Source organism: Dipteris shenzhenensis, chromosome 6 (assembly GCF_047967505.1).
Source record: "Dipteris shenzhenensis isolate YYH24624 ecotype China chromosome 6, Dip_SZ_1.0, whole genome shotgun sequence".
Taxonomy (NCBI): domain Eukaryota; kingdom Viridiplantae; phylum Streptophyta; class Polypodiopsida; order Gleicheniales; family Dipteridaceae; genus Dipteris; species Dipteris shenzhenensis.
In genome coordinates, this window is record NC_141601.1 from 32,133,644 (window position 1) to 32,142,212 (window position 8,569).

At 40.4% G+C, this 8,569-nt stretch overlaps 1 long non-coding RNA gene across 1 annotated transcript; it reads left to right on the forward strand.

Moving 5' to 3' along the window:
- Positions 1-4,069: 4,069 nt before the first annotated feature.
- LOC147901067 (uncharacterized) lies at positions 4,070-4,852 on the forward strand. Its single transcript, XR_015541249.1, has 3 exons — positions 4,070-4,154; positions 4,308-4,374; positions 4,469-4,852. It is a non-coding gene; the product is annotated as an uncharacterized LOC147901067 (long non-coding RNA).
- The last annotated feature ends 3,717 nt before the right edge of the window (positions 4,853-8,569 follow it).

Consider the following 8,569-nt stretch of genomic DNA (forward strand, 5'->3'; position numbering starts at 1 on the left):
GTGAATGAGGCCACACCACTACTTTGAGGTGGCACATCTATAGATTGACTAGCTAGACGTGTGAGTAAATCATCAAGCATACATTCTTGAGGTTGGGGTTGGTGATGTGCGACTATATCATCTACCTGGTTGTCTATAATTTTAGGCATTTGCAGGCCGCCTAGAGTGGCTATAACTCTCTCAACTCCTAGTCCCTTGCATTTTCCAATCTGTTTGTTGCTATCACCCAAGAAGTGCTTTTGCATTCTTGTGCCAGAGCCTGAGTACTCCTCATGACAAAAGTTGCATTTCCACTTCTTGTTAGGCAACATGGTAATGTAATCACAAGCCTTTGTTCGATTCCTTCCTCGTTTTTTTGGAGCCATGCTTTCAATAAAGGTTGTAAGAGAAACATACAAAAACTTAAATAACTTCTATGTATATTTACATTAGTAATCATGTTCTGGATACTACCATATCATTTAGGATCTATGACACATCACACTTTCTTGAATCATTTGCAGTTCTATGTCCAAAATCAATGTGGCTATTTGGAATACTAACTTAGAATACTCCATGCAAGCTTGCTAGACCTCAAGAGAGAGAAATCATTCAATTGTCTTGTCTCTCTCGACGTAATTGGATGATTGTGAATGTGGTAATCTACCTCTTAAAATAGGCATGGAATGGCAAATTGCCTTTTCCCACATTCCACCCTCTCTCTAGTAAGCATCTATCTACCATGATCATTTGCAACATCATGCTCTATTGACGGATATATGTCGGTATTTTACACACACTGGTGCAATAGCTAGCATCACTTACACAAGTACTTATAACTAATTTTACTACTACTTTCCAAGCTATGAAAAATTGTTTTGCTACTACTTTCTAAGCTATGAGAAATTGTTAACCTAATATCCTCACTCCTCAATATTTTTTTTTCCTATGTATATTGTACTATGGGGTTTCAATTATAATCAAAGCTACAAATTAAAATGGATGTAATATATTCATACCTGATTTGTTTCACCTAATAATCTATAAAACATAAGGATAGTGAACCTATGTATATCACTATCTTTCCACACATACGCAACATAATTTTGCGAGTTGCTATGAGCCAGAAATTGCGAGCTCCACAACTGGCTAGACTTTGAGCGAGATGCAAACGCCGACATAAGCGAGCCCACAATGGGCTCAAAGTCAAATATATCCCCATCACTCTTAAATACAAGTTTGTAGAGTTTCAGTAATATATAGTATGAATTTTAACCACATATGACATGTTCCAGGTCGGCCTAAGCAAACCTCTATCTGGCATGTGGTATATAATATTATTCATCAATGAATGAGTTGTTACAGGTCAACTTAAGGGAACCTCCAACCAGCCCATTGACTTTTACTTTAGGTATAGTTACAAGCTATAGTTACATGCTTATAAATAAATACACATGCTAAAAGTAAGAAAATCATATACACAAACATAAACTATTTCGAAAGTAAATCATTTCATTCACTAATGTCTACTCTACCATTTTCCTAAATTTTGCTAGTATCTATGTACTATATTTCATCGATTTAGAATGAAATCATAAGGTATGAAAAAAACTAAAATTCCAAGCCATGCAACTACCTAGTTCTAAGTGACAAGTCATGCCGAAGAGTTTACAATCTGAACAAGTAAAAACTTCTATACTTCATGCATAAAATCAAAATCACCTATTTTTTCAAAGCTAAGTACAATGTCACATGCAACTACCTTACTCTTCATCTATAAGTTATGAAACTAAACTAAAATTCCAAGCCATGAAATTACCTAGTCCTAAGTGACAAGCCATTCCAAAGAGTTTCCAATCTAGACAAGTAACAACATATATACTGCCCTCTCGCCACACCGCAAAGGGCATCCCAACATGAGACAGTGCACTCTTGCACTTTCCGACTGTGCTACCTGCAAAGATTTGCGCCTAAACTCAAAAAAAAAGAAAGCAACACTAATCCTCTTACTAGGACACTGCGAACTTGGTTTGCTTTCTTGAGCTCCTTACCACGAACCGAGCTCTGATACCATGTGAAGAGAGTGGGAGAGAAGGAAGGAGTCTCACTTGCAGCTTTCTCACATACACAATGGGGAAATATACAGAAAGGTGGAGGCTGAAAACAGTTTTCCTCTTCTTAGTTGTGAAAGCCAAAAGAACTCTAAGTACAAAAGACTAGGTGAACCCTATATGTGGGTCTCAAACCAAACTCAGCTAACTAAGGTGGCATACTAACTGAGCCACTAACTAGAGTACATAAAGATAGCTGTCATCTAGCTATTATTCATGGGTGGTGTACCAACCGCATGTGCAGCTAACAAGTCGGTGAGATAAATGCACAATGGTCACCCTGGCATATCATGAGTGGAGCTCGATATCTCAACACTATCGTCTCTTGTTCTTCTCTCTCAACATGTAGGTTGTAATTTTTGAATGTTTGTAAAGATTTCAAATGATATGAGAACTTTGAATGTGTTAGAGAATGGCTTATACACACTATGTACACTATTTTTTATTGCTATGACCTAGTAGTCTGACATAGAGAACTGTAGTTACAACTCAAATATCCACAGTGCAGCCCTAAGGAAAGCCACTCCCCTGAATGTACTAGACACCTTTCATTGGGGTGGTTTCAAGCCAAGCCCCTCCAAATTGCAAGGGTAGAAATTGGAAACCAAAGGCCAAGTTAGAGAGCCTCCCCGCGCCAGCTCTGGCACTAGGGAGGGATGCCTAGTGAGCAGCCATAGTCCTGTAGTGGGAATGTTCCCCTGTGTCAAATCCTACCAGGAAATGACGAAGCCCACGGGTTCAACCTGCTGCTCACTCTGCACTGTGCAAGAAACTAGTATATCCAGTTTCTTCACAAGCTCAAAATTGCATTTAATGCACCCTGAAACCTGTTCTTCCAGTCTAGCAGCCCAAGGCTGGGCTAAAGATGAGGATTTTAAGAAGGCTAGCTTGGGAGTCAAATGTTGAGTCCAATAAGGATCCAAGCTCATGGGGACCTGAAAACAAGCTGCTAGCGAAGCTGGGACAGCCCTGCTAGCTCACACGGAGAGCTCCTCTTAGATCGACTTGCAAACAGCTGCAAAGCTAACAGGTGTCTTGTGGCCTCCCTAGTTCCTTGAAAGGCCTCATGGTAGGCCGAAGGAATTACGGCCGTAATTGCAAGATCTTACTCCACATATTCCAACGAAGCCTATGTCTGCCATCGTCTAGAGTGTACACCCTCGTTCGTGCTCAACGGATAGATACGTCTTATAAAGATTATTTCCATGTGATACCGTGGAACCCAATGCATCTCGACAGGCCTTCCTTAAAATATCCCATCGACGACGCGCCACGCAGCCGGACGGGTGGAGTGGTAACACGGTTGTCTGCTTACAGACCGTGCATGCATGTTGACACGCGAACACAGTTGCTGTTTGAAATTTGTATCTAGAAACACTGGTGCTGATTGATGTGTGTCGAAAAAGAAAGAAGTGATCATGAGAGGAGAGCGCATAAATGGAAATCAAATCTGTACAAAGAGCCGCGGTGATTTGACGCCTTCACTGTTGCGGGATGCTCCTGAGCTCGAGAACAAAGCAGGCTTCAACACCCAAATAACTCAATTGTCGCAGCTGAGCAGAGCCAGAGAGAGAGAGAGTCAGTCTTCAAAGCAACGATGAAGACAGCAGCAAGAACTAGACCTAATGTCTTCTAGCTGCAGCGTCGATGCAGAGAGAGAGAGAGAGAGCGTGTTCTATTGAGAGAGAAAGAACGTGCTATTGTTGATTGCTGAGCATTCCGACCTTACAACCTTTGCTCTCTTCTTACCTCTTCCCTTGGCTTCTTTCTCAGCTCTCTACCCCGCCATCGCACACATCAAAGATGCCATCCACGTAGCATTCGTTCGTCGTCTATTGTAGATTCGCTTTCGAGGACCTCGCACTCCGCATCTCTCCTCCCGCACGTTAGCTTTCGTCAACGCACAGCGATGAGGCTCGCTCAGTGGCCTTGCTTGTGCTTCAGATTCCTACTCAGCGAGTGGGCCTCTTGTTGGAAGAAACACCTTGTGCATTGCGTGTAGAAGGCGTCCGCATGGAAGTCGTGAAGGGCTTGTTGAATTTTCGATTCCCGTAACGGATGAAGGTGCCCGTGTGTGTGTGTGTGTGTGTAAGTGAGGCGAGTGTGTGAGAGAGAGCTTTTACAAAAAACGTGTGTGTATGTGTGTGTCTGTGTGTTTTTGAGAGAGAGAGAGCGAGAGAGAGACGTAAGCTCGAATTTAACAGATTGATACTTCAGGATGGGAAAGAAGAGATGTAAGCGTGTGCAGAACGATAACGGCATTGTGAATCTCGAGACATTCCAGGTTTGCCAAGCTCTCCAAAACACTTTGTCGAAGAGTCATTTGCTGGCGCATTTCGTTCTGATTTGTGCTAGTGTCGCTTGTTCCGTCATGACAGATGGAAGATCGAAGAGCACGTAATTACAGAAACTCTCATAGGTCTCGGCCGGGCGCCTTATGTAGCTTGTAGAAGTGGACTGAGAAGCCCCTCTAGATTTCAAAGCCAGGCGAGCAGTTCTTAGGAGGCGCAGAGAAGCTCATGAGAGAAGCAGTTGGCCCAGCTTTGAAGTCCAGAAGGGATTCTTTGTGTGCCTCTGCAAGGCGAGCAATTTAAAGGCAGCGACAGCCAGAAGCTTTGCTGCATCAAAAGAGAGGTGGCATCTTTCCAATCCTCTCTCTCTCTCTCTCTCTCTCTCTCTCACACACACACACACACACACACACACAATTCTCTTTCCATGTCGGTCTTGGTGGTGAAAGCTCGGTTCATTAACTTCGGATAAGTAAAGGCGCTCTCTCTCTCTCTCACCCTGAGCACATGAGGCGATTCTAGTAGACTATTGCTGAGGTGTCCGATATCTCCCACCAGAAGAGCAAACGGATTGCTATCTGTTGCCTGTCGTGTGCAAACGGACTACACAGTCAGGCTGCCTCGGGCAACTTCACGGTAGCCAATGGTTTCTTGCCAGGGAAGGGTAGCCCGCACAACGATGCAGATTACGATCTATCTGAACATATGCCCATAACTTCGATTACGTTCTGGCCAGTTTCAGGCAGCATGTGCCCATATTTTCGATAGCATCAGATTGGGTGCATTCTTGACGGACTCCTAACTCCGGCACACATGTGCCCGGGCTATCTCTCTCACTCAACGTGATGTCTCCCATGGACTTGGACTTTAATATAGGCATTTAATTTCTTTACTCTCACTCACGTGCACACACAAAGACACGTGCATGTGGGGACTCAATCCTCATCCCTCAACACTATTGATGGCAAAAGTCATGATCAGCAATTTATATAGGTCACATCAGACCCAATGGTTTGGATGTGTAGAAGGTCATCTTTTGATACTTGTGTAAGGCAAAACTAAGGTCTTTAATAGATCGTGGAAGGTGGTATTAAGAAAAATTGGAGTATACATGGCTTAACAGGAGAAAAAATCCCCCCTACTTTTTTTGCCCTATTCTTTTACAAAGGCCGATAGTGAGATAGGGTACTTGAAGGCAATGATTAGGATAGGTGGCATTTGTCAATAGATGGCCATGTAATCCTCTAGCAGTACTAGGTGTTTACCCGAATGTCTGTGTCTTCTCTTCCCCTCCCGCACGCTCATAAAATTTCCTTAGGGGTTCCCTTGGGTAGACTTTAATGGGACGGTTTCTTGTTGTTAGGAGTGCCTTCCAAAGGGCACTGATATAGTGATAAATCTGTGAGTTTTTTACCTTGGCTCTTTAAAAAAGTCTCCATGCTTGAGTGTGTGGTGGCACATTTACCCTTGTGGACTTCGTTGGATACAAAAAATTGAGAAAATGGCATGGAGGCTTCACGGAGTGGTGTTTCATTCTCATCCTTCTCCTCTCTCACATCATGCTTCATCTTCATTCCACAAGGGCAATGATCTAGTGTGGGATTGACGTGGGCACAAAATGCACAGTTTTATTTCCTCATAAATGTCCTTCTCCCTTCCAGGGCTTTCCCCAATACATTACCTATATTCATCCCTTACATATCATCCTAGCAAGAAAAGTAGCTAGAATGAAGACTTGAATATGAATCTTCATTAACTCTTAAGCTACATTTGAAAATAAATCTTAGTGAGTGGCACACCTCATTAACTTCACATTTCCATGCTCGGGTGATCATTTTCATCACAATACTTCTTTCATGGTGGTGAACAATTAAATCTTTTGTTGTTCATGATATTCAATGGGCATTTAAGCTTTTTTGCCATTGAAGTTTTTCTTCCTTATGTAGGTAAATTGTCTATGAGAATTGGCATTATAAAGCCCTTCTTATTAAATGCTCCCTAATATAACCTAATTTTAAATGAAGCATTCCCCTCTCTCCACCTCCTTTCTTGTACCCCAGAATGGTGATCATTTGGCTTGCTAACATTATTTTTGGACATGGTTACTGGATGCTTTCACTCCAAACTTCTTCCACATTTGAGACAAGGTATGCCTAGCTTCCTAATTCATGTTAAAACATTGTTTTTGAGAGCTCAATTCCATGCTTTCAATGCCTTAGAGATGTCATAGCTTCGACCCAGTGGCTAGATGGGGTTTTGGTTATGGGGGGAAAAAAATATATTATAGACAAGCAACAACGTATAGTAGTAAGATTTCAATAAAGTGATCAAAAGCAACTTTAGATAATGTTGCCATAGAATAGGTTTGTGCTTCGGGAGAGTCTAAATTGAGCAAAAGAGAAGATCTAACAAGTATTAGCATTCATATCATAGGAAATATTGTAATGGTAAACTCATGGAAAGACATTTGGTGCGGTTCTCCACTTTATTTTTCTTGAAATCCTTTAAGAGGATGATCTTATAACTTCAAAGAGCCCATGAACTAGAGAAAATTGGAATTTACACTTATGCAATTTAAGTCACCAGGGAAATAGATAGATGGAAAACATAGAGGCAAGTGCAATCAAGAAAAATAGAAGATTTGAAAAGCAAGGAGAGGCATTACTATGATAGGATATGCTATGGTCATCAAATTTTGAAAACCCTAAAAATGAATCTAGGTGCTTGAGATGGACATGTAAGTGTAAATTCATAGCAAAAGGTTTGCTATGGTTCTCCACTTTAGTTTTCTAGAAAGCCGTAAAACGTGAAGATCTTCTAATTAGAGCCCACAAACTAAGCACAAAAGGAGTTTACACTTACGTGATATATGGAATTAGGTCAAAAGCTACATGGAAAACCTAAAGAAATACGAAGACATAATATAGGCTCATAATCATTGATTAGACTCGGTAAAAATCACATTAAGGGTGAATCACAACTTTAACTCAACTTAGTATCATTCCTAAAAAATAAGGTTTTGATCAACACATTGAACCCAATATGGAGAAAAAGGGATGGAAAATCAAGAACAAAACATGAATTCAAGCTCATTTAAGATTTCAAAAACTCCAAAAAGGAAGTGAAGCTAATTCGAATGATTAATCTCTTGATCAATAGATGGGGGGAAAAGCTAAATGGAAAGCTTAGAGAGAGATCAAGAGCAAATTATGTGCTATCATGATAAAATATGTATTCCTAAATGTATTGCTTGTTATAAGTTTATTGTTTGTTCAATCTAATATGTGATGTATGAGAGTGTGATGGAAGCTATGGAGGTAATAGAGGTAGTTGTGATTTGAGTCATCTTTGAGAGGATTATGGTCAATTTATCCTTTTGCTTGGAGGACTGCACAATGGAATATAACATTTGTTCAAGAAGATATAAAATTTGTCTTATACATATATGCAACCATGTAATCATTCAAAAGTGCACTAGTTGACCTTTCAGTCAAACCAAAGGACACAACTGACTAAGAACATTTGGTATGGTTTAAGGAGCCTCTAATGCACAGGTGTTTTTATTGAAGGTATATTTATATATTAATATAAAATCTTGGCAAAAGTTTATCGAGCTAGTTTTTTTTGTTCCACCACATTGATAGAATATAGTATAGTTTTGTATATTTTCTTTTGAATTTTGATGTAAAATATGTGAATCTTAGGTAAGCTTGAAAAAATTTCACATAAAAGTTTCAAATTTTGTCAAACATTTCAAGCATTTATTTTTCTTAGGGCATACGTACTTTTGTCATGAATATTAAAGTTTCCCTTCTTAATGAAACTAACATGAAAAAATGATTCTTGGCCCAATGTTGTGTTGTTATTATGCACTCAAAGTAAGAACAGGAGATGTGGTCTCACAATTTGCAGAAGCATTTGACATAGTTCATAGCTTTGTAAATATTGAGCATTGCGTGTGGTGCAAGAGGATTTGTAACTAGTGGGGTTAGCACTTTCCCATATGTAAGGTGTCCTAGGTAGCACTTTCCCATATGTAAGGTGTCCTAGAGGAGGACTATATAAGGTAGTAAGTTTGAAGGTAGTAACTAGTGGGGGTGGCACTTTCCTATATGTAGGTTGTCTTGGAGGAGGACTATAGAAGGTCGTAAGTTTAAAAAAGATGGGATTGGTAGTTCTTGACCCTCT